Raw genomic sequence first — 23,992 nt, forward strand, 5'->3', positions numbered from 1 at the left:
TGCTAGGAGGGCCACCTTCATCTCCAAGACAATGATGTGAAGACTGGCCTCTAAAGTTGATGATGTGCCTTGGACCATACTCCCTTCAAAATTCTTCCCTCACCCTAGAAGGCAGTCATCCGTGGTTACTACTGTTACCAGCAGATCTGAATAAAAAGGTCATCCTTCAGTTACTGAAGGAGAAGCCATCCACCAAGTGATGTGCTGCCTGCAATCTGCGTGAGCCAAATCTTTGTATTTAATGGGTGAAATTTCTACAACTATTGCACTGCTAAAGTCCACTGAAGCACTCTAATATAGTAGCGGGCCAGTGGATCATTAGAATTGTGGATGCTAGTACACTTAGTAGATAGAGAATCAACCTTGCTGGAGGACAGAGATAATGAATCACCTGCATGGCCATTAGGTGTAAAGATGTAACCCTGTGGTGAAGAAGGCTGACAATCTGTAGAACTGTACTGAGGTGGCATCCTATGAATTCTATCTGCTAGGTTGGTAATAACTGACACCTGGGTATATCAATAATCCTCTCCAAGTCCACTAAAAATTGGAACACAAGGTCAAAGTAATGTAGTAGCAGATGCTTGGAAGCAGCAATTAGAAGCCAATTGTTGAGGCACAGGAAGACGTGGATCCCTAGTAGACACAAGTGCACAACTACTACTGTCATTATGTTGGTGAACACCTGGGGGCTTGTGGTGAGACCAAAAGGCAGGGCTCTAAACTGGTTGTGACTGGCTCCCAGCCAGAAATGGAGGAATCTCCTGAATTATTTATCTTCACATGACAGCGAGCATCCTGGAGATCTACTAAGCACATATTTCAAGCATGGGCATTAATGCCCTTCTAGCCTGCCAATATACCAAATCACCTGCTCCCATAATAAGTGACCAGGCTATTCTTAAAAACATATAACTAGTACTTGCTTAAATATAATTTGACGGTCTATTCCACTCATCAGCTACTCTCTCAGAGAACCACTTCTCACTCCTATAGAATCTTTTTTTTTAATTTCGCCAAATCTTTTGGGTTTCTAATATCATGACAGGAATGGAACCCATTCCTAAGTCAAAGTACAATTAAATTTCATGAAATTAGTACTGTTTTAGTCTTTGATGTCAGCCAAAAGTGCTCTTTTCAGCACCCGTAATATCCCCAGGAATGACTCCTTCTGCAATGTGTATGGGGTCATATGTACTGGTAACATATCTAAATACGATTGTAGATTATTTTTTATAAGACCCATTGCTCCTCCTACTACTGGAACTGTCCTGGTATCTTTCTTCCACATTGCTCTCATTTCTGCCTGCAGATCTTGATATTTTATAACTTTGTGTCTCTCTGTACGCAAGACACTGTACTCAATGGATGTGGTGATTTCAACGATCAATGCTACTTCTGTCTTCTTTTCATGGACCACTATATCCAGTTTTCTAGCATCTATCTTTTGAACTGTTGGTAATGGGTGATCCCATGAGATGGAGACTTCATCATTTTCTGTGATGCTTTATGGCTCATGTTTCCAGTGTTTTTCAGCCACTTCAGTACCATAATGGTTGCACAATCCCCAGTGCAACAGTCCTGCCACATTATTATGCCTTTCGGTATACAGTCCTTCTGCCATTAGTATGTCACAACCAGCAACGAGGTGTGCAACTGTTTCCAATTCGGTTTTCCAAAACCTACATTTGTCTGTTTCTCCCACATGTTCAATGGACTTTGTAAACCGTGTACGTAGCCCACTATCTTGTGCCACCAATATTAACCTTTCATCTCTTGGTTTGAATTTGCTTCTTCTTAACCATTCATGTGTTCGTTCCTGATCAACATGAGGTTCTTTCATAGGTTTTCTATACTTGCAACTATATTTATGCAATTTCCATATTTCTTGTCTTCTCATCTGGTCCTTCACCTTATATTCTTTCTTTTTTTTTTTTTTTTGGCACATTCAGTTGCTGCCTGATTTTTATCTACTTCTGGTTTGATTTCCATTCCTGCTTGATACCAATATGCTTCTGCTAGATTAAGCAGAGAAGTCATCTTAGATTTATTCTCCTCATGTTTCAAAACTTTCACTACGTTTGGGGTTTGTGAGGTCAGCAGATATGTGTGCAGTCCTTTGACTGCAGATCTATACATGCAATCACTTTCAAGGAGGCCCATCCCTCCTTCAGAACCGGGCATATATAATCTTGGTATGCAATGATTTTTATAAATCATATGGTGAGCATGAAGCATCCTTCTTGTTTTCCTTTCTAATCTATCCAACATGTTTTGGGACCAGTCAGTCACTCAAAGTGTAAATTAGGACAGGAAGAGCAAATTGGTTTATAGCTTGGATTTTGTCCCTAGCTGTCAATGCTGTTTTCAGGATTAATTTTAGTCTTCTAAAGTACTCCTTACTAAGTTTTATTAAAAATTGTTCATGTTTCATTGTTGATCCTTCATCAATTCCCAAATATATATACAGCCCTGCTTGCTCAAGTTCTTTTATATCACATTCTTATCCCAAACTGATGTTTTCTTTGTGCTGTAGTTTTCCTGATTTAAAGGTTGCTTTTGCAAATTTATCAATACCAAATGACATTCTTATAACATCTGAAAAAGTTTTGACAACTTGCAGTTGTTCTTTCAGTTCCTCATCTGATAAGCTATACAGTTTTAAAACATCAACACAGAGAAAATGAGAATCCTTTATACTTTCTTGTTTTCTAGGAGCCAAATCCATGGCCTACGCTGTTAAGTAGACAGTTTAATGGGTTAAGGGCAAGGCGGAATTGCCATGGTGACAAGGAGTCACCCTGGAATATCCCCCTTTGAATTTTTATCCCTTGGGATAATAATTTGTCCTTTATCATGGCTTAATTGCAAAGTGGTCTGCCACCCTTTCATGGTCACTGTAATGCAGTTGATCAGTGTAAGGTGTATCCTATACATTTTTAAGCACTCTTTTATCCAGGAATGTGGGATATTGTCAAATGCTTTTTGTAGTCAATCCATGCCATACTTAGATTCTTCCCCTTTTCACAGTTCTCCACTATTACTTTATTTAACAACAAGTGATCCTTTGTTCCATATTACGTTTATTGCCCTTTTGTTCTTAAGGTTTTTAGATGATGTGTTTATTTTATGGAAAGGTGAAGGATTACATGAAAAGTTAATGGATTTTTTAAATCAAGTTTGTGATTATTTTAAATTCACTGGTTGTACAAACAGTCAAAGTATTAATTTTTTGGATGTCATATTGTTTAAGGATTTTAACTGAAAAAGGTTCCAGTCTAGTTTGTATAGGAAGCCAACTTTTTCTAATGACTACCTAGAGTTCATGAGTAGTCATCCTAACTATGTTAAAAGAAATATAGTAAAGGGACAGATGGTTAGGGTTTTAAGAATGTGCTCTAATATAGAACTTGTAAAAAGTGAAACTCATCTACTTTTAGAAATGTTTTTAGCTAGAGGCTATCCTTTTTCTTTAGTTTCACAGATTTGAGAGGAACTCATGGACCAGTGGGATGTGAGATATAAACATCTTTTAGGCAGGGACGAGGAAATCCCAGTTAAGAAGTTAGAAGAGGTCAATACTTTCTCACAAGCTATGATTTTAACATATGGTGAAACCACAGGGGAAGTTCAGAGAATTATTAAAAATAAGTGGGTAATGTTCAAAGGAAATAAAGAGTTGTTAACAACTATAGGTGAAAACACCCTGTTTACATACAGGATGAATAATAATTTAAAATATTTACTGGAAAATAATCACTCTAGTAATACTAATAAGTTGAAAGGAACATCTAGATGTGGGGCCTGTGATTATTGTAAATTTATTATTGATGTCCCTAAATTACTGTGGGTCCTTACAATAGAGAGGTTAGCTTTATGAGCGGATCCTGCAATACTATGGGGGTGGTTTACCTAGCCCTTTGCTCAGAATGTGGACAATTTTATATAGGTAAAACTGAAAGGAAATTGAGTAGAAGGATATATGAGCATTGTTATAGTATTAAGAGAAAAGATGAAAAAAATGCCCTATATAAACATATTATGATGTTCCCTTGTCATAGTTTTAAGTTTGGTATAGTTGAGGTGGTACAGCATGATTTTAGAGGTGGTGATTGGAATAATAAATTATTGAGGGCTGAAGTCAAATGGCAACTAAGACTGAATGCTAGTGAAACACCATGATTAAATGAGCATGTCAGTATTAAACATGAACTAAAATATAGGGCATTAAAACGGTAAGTTCTGGTTATATTATATTATACATACACTTTTTAAATAAATTATTATATATACATTTTTCTGTCTGCTTAGATATTACTTTATAAAACGCACACTTGTTTTAAAGCTGTTTAGGATTTTTGTAAGATTTTATATATATTATGTCTCTTTAAATAATAGGATTTTACTTAATTGAGTTAATTGTGTGTACTATATAAGGCTGAGTTTGTGGTGATGAATTTGTTCTGATGAAGTGTAATACGAAAGCGCTTGACCTGGATGTATTTTTTATTTTGGATTTGTGTAAATTTTTGTGAATAAATTTTTGGGCTTTAGTTATTGGAGTCGGAGTGGTTGCTGGATTACATCTGAAAAAGTTTTGACAACTTGCAGTTGTTCTTTCAGTTCCTCATCTGATAAGCTATACAGTTTTAAAACATCAACACAGAGAAAATGAGAATCCTTTATACTTTCTTGTTTTCTAGGAGCCAAATCCATGGCCTAAGCTGTTAAGTAGACAGTTTAATGAATTAAGGGCAAGGCGGAATTGCCGTGGTGGCAAGGAGTCACCCTGGAATATCCCCCTTTGAATTTTTATCCCTGGGGATAATAATTTGTCCTTTATCATGGCTTAATTGCAAAGTGGTCTGCCACCTTTTCATGGTCACTGTAATGCAGTTGATCAGTGTAAGGTGTATCCTATACATTTTTAAGCACTCTTTTATCCAGGAATGTAGGATATTGTCAAATGCTTTTTTGTAGTCAATCCATGCCATACTTAGATTCTTCCCCTTTTCACAGTTCTCCACTATTACTTTATTTAATAACAAGTGATCCTTTGTTCCATATTATGTTTATTGCCCTTTTGTTCTATTGCCATAACTGAGTTTTCTTCTAAATGACTATAAACTCTGTTGGCATCAATTCCAGTGTATAGTTTATATGTTGTCGGAAGGCAAGTTATTGGTCTATAATTTTTGGGGTAGCTTGCAGGTTCACTCTTAAGTAGGAGCATTGTTTTTCCTGTTGTTAGCCAAGATGGTTTCTGTGTGGGTGCAATATAAATAGTTCTTACGTATGGCTAAATCTTCATGCAAAGATGTTAATACTTTTAACTAAAAATTTGGTACTGCATCTGGGCCTGGGGTTTTCCAATTAGAGGATTTTCTTAACTTTGTTTCAATCTCTCTGGCTGTTACTTCATCCCATTTCATATCCTGCACCTTTAAACTTCTTACTCTTTCTTTTACTTCTTCTATCCATTTAGCATATTTATGTTTCACAGGATTTTCATAAATACTTCTCCAAAATGTATATATTTCTTCTTTTCTTTTTTTTTTTTTTTAGTGGTCTTTCAATTCCTCTTACCTTGTTTCCCAGTTCTCTACAAAACCTTTTTGGCTCCTCAATAAATTGTTTATTTTGTACTTTTCCTTTATTTTTATCTGCTAATCTTCTAAGTTTTTCCGCCTGTGCTGACATTTTTAGTTGTTATTTGCGATAGTGCATAATAGATCCTGATCTGTTCTAATACTGCATTGCCTTTATCACATCTATCTTTCTAAGTATTTTTGTTGATCTGTTCCCTCTTCCATACTCCTCCAACAGTGACACTTTTTGTCTCATTTGCTTTATAGTTTTCTCTATTCGACACTTCCATGATGGTATTTGATTTCTACCCTTCCTTTCCCTCACTAACCTGTGTTCTTGTGGCAAAACTTTATCAGTTATCAATTTTGCTGCACAGTAATATATCCTGTTTATTTCTGTTATTTTGCACAGATTTCTATGGACAGTTTTAATTACTCTGTTCATTTGTTTTATCAAACTAATTTTTGGGTTTTATTGACCTTCTACAGTCTATTTCTTTTATTGATCTTAATATGTCCATCCATCTCTACCAAATTAAGCAACTCTTCTTTTAGTTCATTTTCTTCTAAACTGAGAACACATTTTTTGTTTTCCATTTCCTGTGGGCATTATATAGAAAGTTCTATAGCATCTTCCTGTGGCACATTCTCTTCAATTTTATCCCATGCCATCCATTGCTTTGTCATATGGGAACTCACTGGCCTATCACTCATCAACATTGACTGCATCAAAGTTTCCACAGTTTGATTCAACTTTTCTTGAATCTTCTACATAGGTTGTCTGATGATTCTCTAGTAATTTTTGATAACCCCATATATTCCCAGAGATTGTCGTCTCTAAATGCCCAATATACCAGAATAAGATCTCCTCTTTGATCTCTGTAAGAGACACTGTACAAGTTCAGATATTTTAGTCTTTCATAATAACTTAAATTTTCACATCCATGGATGCCCTTGGTATATTTCCGCTGTACTCTTTCTAGTTTACTCATACTTGTTTTCTTATAATATTTCCATACTGTTATTCCAAACACAAGTTTGGGTCTAATGTAACTAACAAACAATGACTTCATTTCTGATTTCCTAGACTTTAAAAATATTGTTATATGACCTATAGTTCTATAACTATCCTTAACCAATTGGTTGATATGTTTAAAAAAAATTCAAACCTGGATCTACCCATATCCCAGGTCCTTAAATTAATCTACAGTTTCAATCAGGGTGTGCTGTATTAAATATTCACCTTTCAATTTATGCCTCCCAAATCTCATATGCTTAGTTGTTTTTGATGTATTTATCAGCATTATATTCTCCTGTACCCAAATGGTCAATTTAGTCGAGTTCTTCTGCAGACATGCCTTATCTGTAACACATGTAATCAGTTTACCTACCCAACTCAGGCCATCTGCATATAGACTGTAGAACACCTCAGATGAAAAAGCTAAGTCTGAAAGATACAGTCTAAACAAGTAAGGGCCTAGGACCAAGAATTTCACCGGTATGATAATTGCCATGTCTACTTGTAAGCCATGCAGCTTTCCATCTTATGACGAGTACACTGATATCTAGCTGTTCTAATTTATTGGTCAGTGTTTTGTGTATGACCCTGTCAAATGCTTAAGTCAAATTTATATAAATTATATCACAGCACAATTTTTCATTCATAGGTGTTATTATATTGTTATAGAACATCATGTTAAAGGTGGTAATAGATCTATTTTGAACATATACATACTGATATAAGGTTTCAAGTCCCAACCTACCCAATTCTGACAGTAACTTATCCAATATCACCTTCTCCATTATTTTTCCACAACATGAAAGTGGACTTAAGGGTCTATATGACTCCAGGTTTGTCTTACTCCCCTTTTCCTTAAATATAGGTTTAATAAGTCCATGTCTCCAGTCTTGAGGAATCTCGCCATATTTATACGACCTAGTAAATAACAGATATAATGGTACTTTAAATTCTTGCCGAAGTGTTCTCAAGTCATTACTACTAATTCCATCTCCTCCATGTTCTTTGTTTGGATCCAGTTTGCGCAGTTCTTTTTCAATATAATCTAATTTGATTCAAGAAACGGAGGTTACCCTAGATGTCACTGGGACAACTTATCACCCCCCCCCCCTTTGTGCAGCCAAACTGTTTTGGGTAAGATTTTGTAAATATATCTATAATCTGTTATGTCTGAAAATAAATTTTAGAATCTACACAGAGTTTATCAATTTGTATGTATTTACTCCTTCCACTTTTTATGCATCTATAAAAAGGTTTCCTATTATGCTCAATATCTTTATATAAATTTTCTTCAAAATGTTCTTAATCTTGTCATACACTATGTTTAATTTGCTTGTCTTACTTGTTTATTTCAGTTTTCAAAGTTGTAGTTCGACCTCTCTTCCATTTATTATACTTTTTTGTCTCTCACCTTAATTGGGTATCTTGTTCTTAGGAAATATATCCCCCTGACTTTGTATGCCTAGATCATGATGTTAAACATTTTTTTTTTATTTTTGCATGCAAACAATTTCTGTTTAAAAACTTTTCACATTCTATCTGCAGTTTTTTCACTGAACACATCACTCCAGTTAGTTTTACATACTGAATGTTTCACTTCCATATAATCTGTTATTAATCTTCTGTACACTGGTTTATATTTCAGTTTGGCAGAGTTATCTAGCAACAAATTAAACTTTATAACCCCATAACTGCACAGTAACGGTTGCAAAACTTGACTTGAAGTAACAGTAATTTCTATAGGAACACAAACGATATCTAGTATGTTCCATTCCTTGGTAGGTATTTTGACAATGTGAAGCAATTGCTGTTCATAAACATAGGTTGTGAATAATTCCCTTACTAATGTTGTTCAGTCAATATTATTTCAATCTGTTTCTAGTAAATTTCAGTCCCCAGTCCAATCATCCCTCCTCAGCAGAGGCAATATGGATTTAACTGTGACTATCAGGAATTTTGTCTGTTTCACAAATTGATTTAGGTGACTGAGATCCAAAACTGATCTGATATCCCCCATTTTCTTTGGCACTAAAAAGAACCTTGAGTATAGTCTGATTTCTTACTGGTCTCAGTGGACTGGTTGGATGACTTTTTCTAGCAGCTTGGAAATTTTTGCTGCTGCTGGTTTCCACTGATTATGTTTGAATGACGTTTTTCATAGGAGTAAGAGAAAAGGGACTAGAATAGCCTCTGGAAATTATCTTTAACACCCACAAGTCTTCTGTTATGCTTTGCCAGACTTGGGGGTACAAGGATAAGTGCCATTCAACTGCCTTCAGAGTGAAGCAGTTGGGCAACCATTCAGGGGTGCTAAAAGGGCTTTTTAATAAAAGGACCGTGAAAGCCCTAATTATGCAGTCTGTCTCTACCTCTTGGGCAACATTCAATGGAGTTTCCTCAACCTATGTCACATGGAGGTCTATCACCAGAAGAGTCATAAGAACAACTCTGTGACTTATGAAACCACATATTTTTTCCCAGCCCTCTGATTCCTACAGAAGGGTCTCTGGGGGTGGAAAAACAGATGCCAGCTGCATAGAGAGAGTCTTACCATCCTGATGACTCCTGGCCTTTAACTTTAGGTCCAAAAAGTGTGGAGCCATCCTATGGAGCATTGATGAAGAACTTCTTAAAGCCTTCTGTGAAATCACAATAACACATCTAGACATTTTGGTTTACAGTATAACCTGTGCCTGCCACTCTGGCTGAGCCATCAGCTGCATTAGAAAGTAGTTGCATGGCTATGTTAGAAATTGACTGTAGAGTACAGAGCTGGGAGTCCACCTTCTTTTGAGCATTCACAGGCAATACTCTAGAGAGAGACTTGGAGAGTTCATTAGTCAAGTCTCTCTGGAATCTAGTAACACAGGCCAAGTACTGCAGTGATCTAAGTGCAAAGGTCACTGAGATGTAAATCCATTTTCCAAATCTCTCCAACACCACAGACTTCCTGTAAGGGGATGAACAAGGGGAACTTTAGTCACAAAACTCAATTTTGGTGTCCACTGCTATGACCATAGCATCCACTGGTGGACCGTTGCTCCAATGTTTCTTGTCCTTCGGCTCAGCTAAAATCCTGTCTGGCTTTTTGGGTATTGGTTTCACCATGTCAGTGTCCTTCCATGCCTACTGCGCCATGAGATTAATGAGGGAGATCAATGGGTGGTACCGCCCATCATGATGCTGAGCCAGAACCAAAGGCTTCCAGAAACACAGATTCATCTGGCAAGGGATCATTGGTGGACCATCTCACTCTCTGTTTCATGAGTTCAAGAATTTTACCAAAGGTGACATCCTCCTAGAAGGACAGGGGGGAACTCTTCACCTTCATCCAAATCTGCATACTCTGTGAAATACTCAGAAAAGGAGTCTATGTGCTTCCATTTGCACATCTGGTTCTTATGAGTCGGTTCTGTTAGGAGATCAGAGGGCTCACAATCACATTGGGAGCTAATGTAGCATGTGGTTCCAGAAGCCTGTGGTGCTGACTGTCTCAGTCTGGCAGGATGATGAGAAGAAGAGGAAGAAGCAGGATCTAGCTAGGATTTGGGTGGACCCAAATGGGATGAAAACACCTTCTCTTTGGGCGTGACCAAGACCCTTTCAAAAGCCTAGAAGGCTGAAGCCTCTGTTGGAACAGAGGATATCCCACGATCCAAAGATGAAAGAGAACCATCTGCACCAATAAGCCCCAGTCCAAAGCTGATCTTGGGCCCAAGATGTCTTATACTTATGCCCCGAGGGGGAGAGACGACTTCAAAAATCTTGTTGATATGTCTCCTTGGAATCTGGCACAGACACTTCAGCTCCAACTCTCTTCTCAATCCAAGCACACTGGAGTCTTGAGAGAAAGGGAAGCTGCCAGTGCTGAAGTAGATCATATTCTAGGCTCTGACTAAGGCTATCAGGTGTCAGCTGAGTCCAGAACCACCAAAACAGAAGGATGGACCAGGTCGAGAGACATGACTGGAGGGATAGAATATTCAATAGTTGGTATGTTCCCATGGGACAGTAGCAAAAAAACTTAAAGTTGGATTTGCATCCTCAGAAATATTCTCATCATCCTGTCAAAACCATGTTATGTTAGACTCCGAGATGATCGAGCAGAACAGGACACTGACAATGGCCTGGAATACCTTCTGTCTTGAAGGGTTAGGGAATGCAATCTTGGACTCACTGGTTCTGTCAAGAACCAGGGTTGAGGAGATGAAGTAGATATCAAAGAAGTGGTCGGTTCCAGTCTATGGGTACATTTTGGATCAGGTCCAACCTGCACTGTTGGGTCTGGAGAATGCTTCTTAGGTACACACTGTCTGGTTTCCATTGATCATCCTTTTCTTTTTCCTTTGTTTGTCCCTGTTTCTCTCTTTTTCTTCTTGGGACTTTTCCATGGATATGGACTTGTCTGGCTTCTTGGCTAGCCAAACATGACCCTATCTGTGTGGGACAAGTATTTTAATGATTCAGTGATGTGTATTGCAATACTTAGGTTTTGCAATGTTTTATGTTTCGGTGCTCTCATCTTGATGTTCCATGGTTCACCAATACAGTAATTAGATAAAGTCACAAAAACACATGCATACACATTTATATGTTTGAACTTTATTTTGACGATGATTTGGTTAGTCAACATCTGTTGCTGGCTTATTTTAATGACAATGCTATAGTCAACCCAAGTGTTTTTTTTTTCACCTTAGTAGAGTTGTGTGACTGTAGTATAGGTTCATAGGTAGGTACTAGGCTATTGGCCCTAGGGCCTATACAAGCCTAGACAAAAAGATACCCTGGCTTTCGCCACCCAAGAAAATTATTTTCCTGTGCCCCTGTCAAGCAGAACCACAGAAGTGATCCCTGAGGTGAATTTCATATTAAGCCAATTTTTGGCTTTATATGTGTTCTGACAACGTTTATTGGATTTGTGAATTTCATATTACCCATCCAATCATCAAGATTTTTCTTGAAGAGTGTTAATGAGGAGCTCTGTTTGACATAGATAGGTAGTCTGTTCCAGAGTATGGGAAGTCTCTGGGAGAGGAATCTATCCCTCCAGCATGTTCTGTTTATTGCGGTGACAAGGTTTAGGTCCCTAGAGCGTGTAGCTCAGAGGAATTGGGATTTCTTTAAGTGAAGCATGTCCAACAGCTCTGGGTATGACATAGCTTTGTATGTTAGGCAGAGATCGCCTCTGAGCAGGCGACATGCGATGGAGTAAAGCTGGAGTTTTTTGAGATGGTCTTCGTAAGGCATCTGTTTGAGGCCAGTAATCCTCTTTGTGAGGTATTTTTGCGGCCTTTCCAGTTGTTGTAGATGTCTTGTAAGGTACATACCAAAAGGGGCGTTGTACTCTATAATGAGTCTAATGAGTGATGAGCAGAGGGGAATGATGACTTCTTTTTTTCTGGATGAGAAACCTTTTGTGATGACGTGTGCCACATAAAAGGATTTCCTGACCACTGTGGCGATGTGATTATCAAAGGAGAGACTACTGTCCACCTGTGTCCCAAGGTCTCTTATCAAACTTTCGGTGTTAAGTAGACTACCGCCTATGTGGTAGTTCATGGGTACAGAGTTTTTACCAAAGGGGATGGCAATACACTTTTTAGCATTGAGCTTGAGACCATGTCTTTGACACCAGGCATCTGTCTCAGTGAGGCCCTTTGGTAGGATGTCCACATCATTAGGGGTTTCGATTATGGCTCTTAGTTTGCAGTCATCTGCGAATTTAGTTAGCCAAAGACCTTCTGTGTTAGCCTGTACTTCAGAGAAGTCGATACCAAACAGGAGAGGACCCAGGACTAAACCCTGTGGTACTCCACTTGTAACTGGTCTGAAGTCTGATTTGGAGTCTGCTACCTTCACTGTGTGGGTTCTGTCAGTAAGCCAGTTGGCAACCCATCTTGTGACATAGGGATTTATACCTAGTTTAGTGAGTTTATCTATAATTCCAGAGTGGCGGATGGTGTTGAACACCTTGGCGAGATCTAGATAGGCTGTGTGAACCACCTTACCCTCATCTATGGCTTTGGTGACTACTTCAAAGAAGTCTATCAGGTTTAGGAGACATGATCTGCCTTTTACAAACCCAAACTGTGTGTGGTCCTGAGTTTGGAGATCTCCAATGTCTTTGTTTATGAGTTCCACGATGATACATTTCATGGCCTTGCAGACGAGGCTCGTCAGGCTAATGGGGCGGTAGTTCCTGGGGTCTGTTGTGGCCCCCCTTTGTGGAGTAAGATAACTGTCGTGGTGCGCCATTCAATGGGCACAAAGCCTGAGGTGAGGCTATGATTGAACATGGTACTTAGGTGGGGTGCCAGTTCATTCTGTAGTTCATGTAGAAGGCAGCCTGAGATGTTGTCAGGTCCCATGGATGCTGTGTTCCTGGCTTTGGAGAGTGAGGTTTTTACCTGTGCAGCTGTGATTACAGGAACTTTGCATTCTTCCGGTATAAAGATGGGCCTTTTAGGGGGTGAGAGGGGGGGTAAAGTTAGCACTGAACCTATCTGCCAGGATGTTGGCAATATCAGTTGGTTCTGTATATTTAGTGTCACTGTGCTGTAACTCAGAGTAGATCTGAGTGTTGCCATTGTGATTTTTGACATAGCTATAGAATGCTTTGTGGTTGTCTTTAGAATCAGTGGCAATTTTGTTTTCATAACTAGCTTTAGAGGATTTTATGAGGGATCTCAGCTTCTTACTGAGGCTGATCAGGGAGTTCCTCCAATCGTGGGATTTTACTCTTTTTTGCAACAGTTTCTTTCTTCTGTTGTAGAGTTCGTTTATGGCAGAAGACCACCAGATTGGCTTCCTTTTTTTGGAGGATAGCATCTTGATTCTGTTAGGGATAGCACGATACATGCATTCGTGTAAGTGCTTATAAAGTGCATTTGTGTAGGATTCAGCAGTCATACCTCTATTGTCCATCTGCATGGGTGTTGTGAAGTTTGCCACTTCTGTCTTAAGAAGCGTGAAGTTGGCTTTGGAGAAATTTTTTACAGTTGTTTTCCTAATGGGGGTGGGAGCGGGATGTGGATGTCTAGGGTGATTAGCTTGTGGTCGGATCTGACCAACGAGGAGCTGACCTCTGGTGTGGAACACTGGTCACCCATGTTGGTGATGACCAGGTCTAGGATATTGCTGCCCCTGGTGGGGGTGTGGATATGTTGATCCAAGGCGTTCGAACTGATGATTTCCAGAAAACATTGAGCAAAAGAGTTGGTACATAGTTTTCCCAGTTAATGGTAGGGTAGTTGAAATCACCCATTATTAGAGTGTTGGGTTGTACCTTAACATTTTCCAGTGTATCAAGAAAAGAGGAGTGGGAATCCTGGGGCATGGTGGGGGGTCTGTAGCAAGCTACAATCTGGATTGTGGTTTTGCCCAGAGTTAGTTGAACTTGGCTAATCTCGGATGCATTATGCTGAGCAACTAGCTTGGAGGTGTGGATATCCTTAATGAATATGGGACACACCTCCACCTTTAGTGTTTCGGTCCGGGTTTGGTGGCCGAAAGGTGTGGTATGAATTATAGCCTGGTAATGCAGGGATGCTCTCTGGATCTTTGAACCAGGTCTCTGTCACCGCACAGATGTCAATGTCCTCCATTTTAAGGAGTGCCTCGAGTGAGTGCATTTTGAGGTTTAGACTTCTAGCATTGAGTAGCATTACCCTCAGATTTTGCTTGCTTGTACCTGTTACGGTGGTGATTGTCATTTGAACCTTGCCTAAAAAAGGCACAATAGGGGTGGCAAGAGCCTTTTCCAGTATCCGGAATACCAAGGGCGACAGGTGCAGGCCATCTCTGGCAAAGCAGCGTGGTCTGTCGATCATGTCATCCCAGGCAGACAGATACTGGATTCCCTTAGAATGACACCAGAAGCTTAGCCAATTATTAAAGTCAATCATTTTTTCCTTGCACTGTGGCGTCATTCTCGGTGATGGCAGGATGCTACTCAGGGCTAGGGTTATACCGGCCTGGGCTACAAGATCGGAGAGCTCCTCCATATCTCTTTTCATGTAGTCCAGGGAGGTACATCTCAGGTCATTCACACCAACATGGACAATGACGGAGTCATATTTGTACTTGTTGTGGAGTGACCTGAGTGCGTGCGTTATGTGGCGGATCCTGGCACTTGACAGGCAGCTGACAGTAACATTTTCCTTGTTTAGCCTGGTGAGTGGAACATCACTGTGCCTGACTATAGAGTCACCTATGACTAGAGTGTTGGGTAAGTTATGCCTTATGGGCTGTAGTTGAGTGGCACACTGAGTATGTGGGTTATATGTCATTTGGGTTGTGTTGGGGGTGGAGGTTACTTGCATTTCTGCTTTGGAGGTCTCTGTTGTTTGGGCAGACTTGTACTGAGAGCCTCCGCGAATGTAGATGTGTGTTTTGTGTTTCTGTGTGTGTGTGTTTTGGTGGTGTAGGTTTTGAGGGACTATGTGATGAGTGTGGTGCGGTGCAAGTATTTACCTTCTCCTCTTGACTGTCTAGGCCAGTCTTTGGTGAAGAGAGCTTTGCTTCCAGTTTGGCTATGTAAGTGCATCTCTCACAGGTTGTAGTGTTGGGTGGTAGGAGGAGAGGGTTGTCTGTGTACATGAGGCAATTGCTGCATTGTACCAAGATGCCCAGATTCATCAGGTAGACAGGAGAAGGCACCAGGAGATGACCTTTAGACATGTCTGAATAGGTGCTTATTTATTAAGTACTAAAAGCTGTTTTCCTCTAGACAAGTGAGTAATTTGTAACTTATTTAGCGCTTACAATGAGTTCTGAACAAGAAGTAGTAGTATTTGTTATACAAGTAAGGGGTGGGGATAGGACAAAGTTACTATGTAAATGCATTTGTGTAGATGTTTTTGATTTATCTGTGTAAGATACACTAGGTATTTTACAAAAGATAATTAACTCAAATTAAATGTTTTAATGGAACTGTCTGCATGGGGGGGGGGGGGGGGCTTGCAAGCCTTTGTTAACTTTATCGATCTGATATGGTTCACTACCTTGAACAGTCTACAATCTGTGTAGTCAGTGGGTTTTATATGATACTGTGCATGTTGTTAAGTTTTCCTGCAATTTTAGAAAATGTGTGTGTGTGTAGATATATATATATATATATATATATATATATATATATATATATATATATATATATATATATATGTACTTTGACACATCTAAGTACACAAATCTCAAACAGTTAAACATTGATCCCGGAAGACTGAAAGCCAAAACACTGAAAAAAAAAATTATGTTTTCTGCAGGGGTAAGCCTCCCTGCATCTCCCCACACCCCCTGATAATTATATTAACCAACTCTGGGATTGGTCTACAGTGGGAAAAGGGCACATACCCTGACACCCACTGTGCACAATCTTGCACAGAGTAAATGCCAGCAGAAGCTTATCAAATGAGTTTTGATCACTTCTGCCAATGTTAAACATGTTCAAGATTATGACTGTTCGATTATAGGGAGTGTTTTAACATTAGTGTGTGTGTGTGTGTGTGTGTGTGTGTGTGTGTGTGTGTGTGTGTGTGTGTGTGTGTGTGTATATATATATATATATATATATATATATATATATATATATATCTACATATATATATATATATATATATATATATATATATATATATATATATATATATATATATATATATCCGGGTTACTACAAAACCATCTAATCACCTTTAGTCAACACATAAGTCAACCCAACAAACAGGAAATGGAAAAGTAAAAAAATATATAAATATATATATATATATATATATATATATATATATATATATATATATATATATATTCATATTCTGAGTGTTATAGTGATTTTGTACCAAGTTCTTTCGACCTAACATTGTCTACCAAACACATTTTGACTGGCAGACATTTTACACGAGTCTATACTGACTGTTAAAAATACTGAAAAGATTGAACCACATATTGCCAATCCCAGCATATCAATCATGAATGCAAAACCTAACAAATCAAAAATCAGTAGATCAAGATAAGAAAAAAACTACTGTCTTATTGTGCTCCACTAACAAAACCCTATCACAACTTCTAGACTTAATTTGTCTGAACAATGGTACTGTTACAAAAAGGGTTTTCCTAAGGCAACATGCATAGTTAGGGTTCAAAGACATTAGTAAGGTGGGCGGAGAGTGGGGGTGCTTTGCCTACTTCATAAATCTACTACCTTAGAAAAACCTTTTTAACACACCCAGTACACACATCACATGCATCAACACACATGTACAGCACTAAATATATCTCCTTACTTAATCCTTACTCTAATCCTAGCAAACAAACACACACAACTCCATAAATCCATCTTCCTGCATTCAACATTCCCCAACACTCAAACAAACATACAGTCAAACAAATGCACATTCAACCATTCACATCCCTAGAATTGTGCAATATCAGAGTTAGTATATACAACTGGTTTATAAAATTAGTAAAAAGTGCAGGGGGGGGGGGTTTGCCCCACTGCAAAATCAGTATTTTTTTATAACCAAAATTAAAGATGCCAAACACCATATTTTTTCCCAGGGCAAGTGAACACTTGCCCAACATGGGGAAATATGCCTTTTCCCCACTATAGTGCACTCCTGGAGATGGTATATATAGTTGCGGGGATGTGCGGGGTGCAGCCCCCATAGCCCGCCACCTAGGTGGGTTTCAAATAGTTTGGTTTGTTGTAATGTAGTTTTGGACAAGTGTTTACTTGGCCTGGGAAAAGTACATTTACTTCACTATTCAGGGAATGTTGAGAAGCAGGCATGAGATTCAAAGTGCTATCTTCAAAACACTCTTTCCTGGAGGGAAAGACTCAATCTTTGATGAAGTACATGCTAAGGAGAAAATGCAAACATTTCTTCAACAAAAAGTGAGCTGTGAAACAGAAGGAGATTCTTCTCCTTGTTCTTCTGGTAATAAAGACCACAGAGAAACTCAGCCAGTGAAACCTTTTCCAATTTTTCAACATAAAATGCTGGAGAGAAAGAAGGGAGCATGAGAGTTGACTAGAAGACTCAAGAGTATTTTGGAAATGAAGCAGAGAGAGGCTCTGGGAGATTGAGATGAACAGGAATAAAACCAGTAACTTGGGAAGTGACATATGTGGAATTACAAAGCAATAATTACATTTGTGAAATATGACAGAACAAGAAAATCTGGAAATACTGGACTTTTGGACTTTGTTGGACTTGTAGGAGACTCTAAAATATATGCCTGCTTCATGTTATTAATATTTGTAAAAATACTTATGGGAGGGGAAGAGGAGGGAAAAAGCATTAAGTAAAACAAAATGTTTTATTAATAGTACTATTTTTATAGTGTATGATTTTCTTTGCATGCTGTAAAGATTTCTCAGTTGTTTTTAAGTTTAATGGGGATACTACTGTAAACAGGTGCTCCTTTTTGCTCTCCCTTCTCTCTTTCTCCTTGTACACACTGCAATGTAAAAAAAAGTCTGATTAAAAGAGCATAACAAAAGAAAACCTAATATGTTTTTTCTCATTCTTGCATGGGGGAATGTCTGAATTAAGGCATTTAGCTTGATCTAGTTTTAATGGAAAGCAAGTAAATCAAAAAGAATATTGAATACTACAAAGCTTTTTTTTCTAGAAAATAAATGCATGCTTAGCAGCAATTCTGTATCTGGTCCTGGTGTCTCCTTGGTGGAAATCTAATAAAGAAAAATTGCCTACAATCTGATAAAGAGAAATTGGCTAGGAGATAATGTTCTATGAAAGCATTCAGGTATTTTTCCAGCTGAGAGAGCTACAAAGATAAGACAAAGCCAAACAGAACTTAGTAGAAGCACAGGATCCACCATGCATCTTAGTATGGATAACTTTTCTTTTACGGTTAACTCAAGTCTATGAGTGTGTCAGTTTGGAACATTTGTTCCTATTAGTAGGGTAAAGCATCAATATTTGAAGATGTACATAGTTTTTGTGTGTTAGTATTAAGTTAATAGATTTTAGGGGGTATTCAGTGTGTTTTTTTTTTGTTTGTGGGCTTTCAATAAAACAAAAAGTTTTGTAAGATGTGGCGTAGGCTCAAATGGATATGACAAGAAACAACTGTATAAAAGTTAAACCTGTCAAACAGTGTATGCAAGTAACACAAAAGCTGGAATTAAACATTTAACAAAAAACTGTTATATATAAATGGAGGGAATAATAACTTTATACAATGATGCTTTTGCAATGTCTTTAAATGTCAATGGTCCCACAGATAAATACAAAAAAGAAATAGTAGTGAACTTTATTACAAAATGTAAAGTGCAAATAGCTATGCTACAGGGGGCACACATGGAAAGAACTGAACATGTGAATTTGATAAAGAAAAGTTTTCAGGATGGTTATTCAGTGGAATACCTGGGACAAAGGAAAGGAGAGTACTTCTATTAATTGCAAGAGGAACTCCAATAGTGATAGAAGAGGATAAAAATGATAACAATGGCAGATTTGTAGTACTAAGGGGCTACTGGCAGGGGAGGAGGATTACATTGGCATTTATTTATAATCTACCTAAAATTGCTATAATAAAGCTTAAGAAAATTCTGGAAGAAATAATCAGCTTTCAGCAAGGAATATTACTTGCAGGTGGGGACTGGAATATGATTACAGCAGCGAAGATGTGTCTGGGGGCCCAGAAGGGAAAGTACAACAAAGGAGGGTAGACTTTTGAAGAAATTTATGAAAATATTTGGCATGGAAGATGTGAATTCAGTACTAGGAGTTAGGAGATAATTTACATATTATTCCCCAGGATACAAATCTGGGCTAGGCTAGACAGAATTTACATTTCACAGGAAAATTTGCATTTAATTGAAGGTTTTGATACACACCCAATAACTATTTCAGATCATGCACAAATAACTAAAATACAAACACAAGGTAATGAAATAAAAATGGGACACTGGTGCTTTCCCGCATATCTGTTGAAAAGAAAGGAATTTAAGGAATGTGTAGTGGAAAGTATTCAGGAGGTATTAGAGAAGATGGAAATTTCTTCTGAAAATATAGCTAAAGAGTGGGATAAAATTAAAGTGGACTTGAAAAATAGGGGGGAATAAAAGAAAGGGAGATATGGTTAAGAAGTAACAAGAATTATTTAGAGGGACTGAAAAATGTCAAAGTATTGCAGAATAGGGGGAATCCCACAGAACAAGAATAGGAGCAACTGCAGAATGCTAAACAGAAAATAAGGGACTGCTTTAAAAATATGCATGAGTTTAGAAAAATTGCTGTTAAGCAACTCATTTTTGATAATAATTCTAGAGCACAAAAGCTTTTAGCACAATGACTCAGGCAATAGAAAGTAGAAAGGGCTGTCACCAAACTAAGGAGCATATAACAAGGAAGGTAACAAGAGATCCTGTAGAGGTATTAGAAATATTCTGGAAATTTTATGGAAGTCTATATAAAGCAGACAAATATGGAAACAAAGAAAAGGTACAAATGGACATTTTTATCTAAGAATTAAAAATGCCAAGGTTAGAGATAGATAAGGTTCAATTACTAACATTTAGGATAGGAGGACATGGGATAAAAATGGTGATGTATAACCAATGTACAGGAAAGTCCCCAGGAACAGATGGCATTCCTGTGGAAGTTTGGAAGCTAGGAAGGAAAAAAATGATAAAGATCTGGAAGCTTATGTTTAACAGTATTTTAAGAGGAGAAGTACCAACATCCTGGAAGAAAGAGGTGGTAGCTGTAATACCTGGGGGGGGGGGGGGTAAAGATCCATCACAACCAGCTTTATACAGACATAATTAAATACTAAACCATGATTATAGAGTGTTTATGTCTATAATGGCTAAAATAATCGCAAAAGTGATGCCAGAATCAATATATATGGATCAAAGTGGTTTTGCGGTGGGGAGGCAAACATCTGACAATATTAACAGAACACTGATGATCCACAAGGAAGCAGAATTTAAGAAAATACCAATGCTGTTGGTGGGTCCTGATGTAGAGAAAGCATTTGACAGAGTAAGCTGGGATTTAATGAGCAGGGCAATGTAAGCATTTACATTCCCCAATAAAATTATAAGGTGATTAGGAGAATATATGTGGGATCGGAGGTGAAAACTCAAGTGGGTGGGGTCCTCTCTGATCATTTCTGCTTGAGCAGAGGAACCAGGCAGGGGCATCCTCTTTCCTCTTTGTTATTTGAATTATACTTAGAAACACTGGCAAAGACAATAAGGGACTCAGAAATTCAAGGATATAATTGGTACGGTAGTCAAGAAAAGCCAGCTCTGTTTGCAGATGATATTATTTTATACCGGACAAAACCATAAAAGGACATTACAGAGTTGTGGAACATTTTGAGACAGTTTCATATCTTTTTGGGATACAAAATTAGTGAAGCTAAAACAAAGGCAATAGCAGTAAATTATGTACCTACACATGAATTGGTTCATCAATATTCATATTTATGGGGATTTGATTAAAATTAAGTATTTAGGAGAATGGATAAAAATGATTCCTGTGTAGCAGCTAAGGATATGTGGGAAGAGACTAAACAAAGAATAATACAAAAACTGAGAAAACAGAAGCTCTGTTATATGAGATAAGATATAAGCAGTTAAATGCTTTTTGTCCCTTTAGTCTTATACACAGGTCATGCATATTATCATCAACCAGAGGAGAAGTTGTAGACAGCAATTAATAAATAGCTGAAGGATTTTGTCTAGGAGGGGAAGACAGCAAGAGTCAAGTGGGATAAGCTGATTCTTCCAAAAGAACAAAGTGGTTTGGGATTACCCGATTTGAAGGGGTATTTCTGACCAATAAAATTAAGGCTCCTATACATAGCACAAGCAGAAAACTATAATTCAATGTGGAAAGGGATGATGACGAAATAGGGGGGAAGCTCAAGAAACAAGGACATAGACTGGGATTTTGGATGCAGACCGTTAAGGAGAATAACAATAATCATACAGAATATTATATTCATAAAGTAGCGGAAAGTATTCTAAGAACTAAGCAAACACAAGAATAGAGAAATATTTTCTGCTAATAGGGAAGACTGCAATTAGGAATACAGAGGCAAGAGGGAGCTGAAATTTATTGGATAAAACTGGCAAAAGAACCAAGGTATTGGCAGCAAATAACTAGAGAGGGAATGGTACCAGAATGGGAAGACACCAAGAATTTATTTGGACTGTAGGTTAGAGATTGCCTTCCCTATCAAGAACTGATATCAGAGTATAGGCAAAGAGAAAGAAATGGGGTGTCCTAAATGAAAGACCAGCACTGCTAAGAGTTTTTTAGAATCCAGAACAGAAGCTGCCATTAAAAAAGGAATAATTAGAAGAGCATATAAAATATTGCACGATACCTATAAGAATTAATCCCAGGAGGTTGGAAAGGATTGGGAAGAGAAATTAGATAAGCAATTTACAAAGAAATAATGGGGATACACACATATGCAACAAAATTTAGAAGATTTAGGATTTTTGGTTGGAAGTGTTTACATAGATATTTTTATACCCCAAGTAGACTTCACAGAATTTTTCCTCAGGTAGACAGCAAATGTTGGAGGTGTGATGGGGAAGAAAGAGGTAATTAGGAACATATTTTCTGGGACTGCAATGAGTTGGCAGACTTTAAAGATTTCCTGCAGAATACTCTATCAGAGATGCTGGGTGAGAAAACTGATGTAAATAGGAAAATGATTTTTGAGCTATAATATAGAATTGGAATTGCCAAGACATAGTAAGGCCTTGCTGAGTCTAATTATGATGGCTGTCAGAAAAGCAATTACTAGAAAATGGAAATCAAAGTCTGAACCAACTATACTAGAAGTAATGAATATAGTAACATAGATAAAAGAACTGTAACTGGGATCTTTAGAAAAGGGTAGGAGCAAATTACATAGGAAAATATGGGAATTCTGGGAACAATACATACAGGGGAGGAATGAAATTTAAGAGACGGCAGGACTTGAATGAGCTATGTAATGTTTGACTGACAGTAACTGGGTAGATTATAGGTGATATATAATGTTTGTAACTTGAATTATGTCAATATGGTTTCTGATGCAAAATACTTGCAACCCAGACTGCGTCAATATGGTTTATTTATATAAATGTACTATTGCCTATGACATAAGTGATAATTTAATAAAGATGTTGTTTGTTTAAAAAAAGGAAATAGAAGGGATTGTCAAAAGGGAAAATGCCATAATAAAACATATGTAGTATACACAGGGGTTTATAAAGCCACATCTTGGCAATACATGAAAAATTAAACAGGGGATGGAGGTGGACAGAGGGGATGGCTACTGCAAAAGTGATTGATATGAACGTATCCTGTTATGCTGAGTTTACTTACACTAAGCTGTTTGGGTAAACTACCATACCCTAAGGAACATATAGGAAGGTGAAGAATGACTTCAAGAATTCTGGAGTCCCTGGAGAATGGTCCGAGCAAAGGTTGTTCTGGATCTAGAAAACAAATACTTTGTACTGCTGTCTTTATGTACAGAAGACCAAGCTACTGTCTCTAGAATACTTATGGAGTCCACCCTTTTCCAAAAAGCAGCAGAAGAAGCCAAAGCCCTTGGAGAATGGGTTCTGACTGGAATTGGCTTGCTGTGGTGAGAATAGCATGGGACAATCATCTAGCAATTGTCTGCTTTCACACAGGTTACCCTTTTTTTCTTACCTTCATAGGAAACAAATACTAGATCTCACTGAAAGGACTTAGTTCTGTCCAAGCAGCATCAGAGTAGCCTGTGGGCATCCAGAGTATGTACCATTCTTTCTCCCTTGTATTTAGGTTTTGGGAAGAATACAGTGAGATTAATAAGTTGGAACAAGGTAAACTCTGACATAAAGGAAGGATTTTTTCTCAAAGAAACCCTGTCCTTGAGGAAAACGAGGTAGGGTTGTACCTGTAACTTAAATACTCTTCTAGTAGCAGTCACAGAAATAAGCAACATGTTTTTTCCAAATCAAGAACCTCAAATCAGCCTGATGAGCTGGTTCAAATGGAAGTGTGTGTTTTGTCAGGCACAATGTGAAGATCTCAAGGAGCAGCCACCTGCTTTCTAGGTGGACAGATATGTAAAAACCCATTTCATAAACTGACTTGAGGACAAGTAGAAAGGGGGGATCTAACAGCAGACAATGAGCAATTGCCTAAAGATGAATCTTGATAGATGAGAAAGAAAGGCCAGATGATAACTCTCAAAAATAATCTAGAAGCAGATGCATCTAGGCCTTGAGTGGGTCCTTGTTATCATAGCAAAAAGTAGAAAACCTTTCACTCACACATGTGATGCTCTAGTAGCAGGTTATTTAGCTACCTTTGGTATCTGCTGCATGCCTTCAGAAAAAAAGGGTGCATAAAGGGTATCA

General features: G+C 38.0%; 1 protein-coding gene across 1 annotated transcript in view; it reads right to left on the reverse strand.

Moving 5' to 3' along the window:
* Positions 1–23,992, reverse strand: part of LOC122803825 (aarF domain-containing protein kinase 1-like) — a 755,009-nt gene that overhangs the window by 533,796 nt on the left and 197,221 nt on the right. The gene's annotated exons all lie outside the window — the stretch shown is intronic.

This window comes from Protopterus annectens, chromosome 6.part0, assembly GCF_019279795.1.
Source record: "Protopterus annectens isolate FY-2018-M chromosome 6.part0, PAN1.0, whole genome shotgun sequence".
Taxonomy (NCBI): Eukaryota; Metazoa; Chordata; order Ceratodontiformes; family Protopteridae; genus Protopterus; species Protopterus annectens.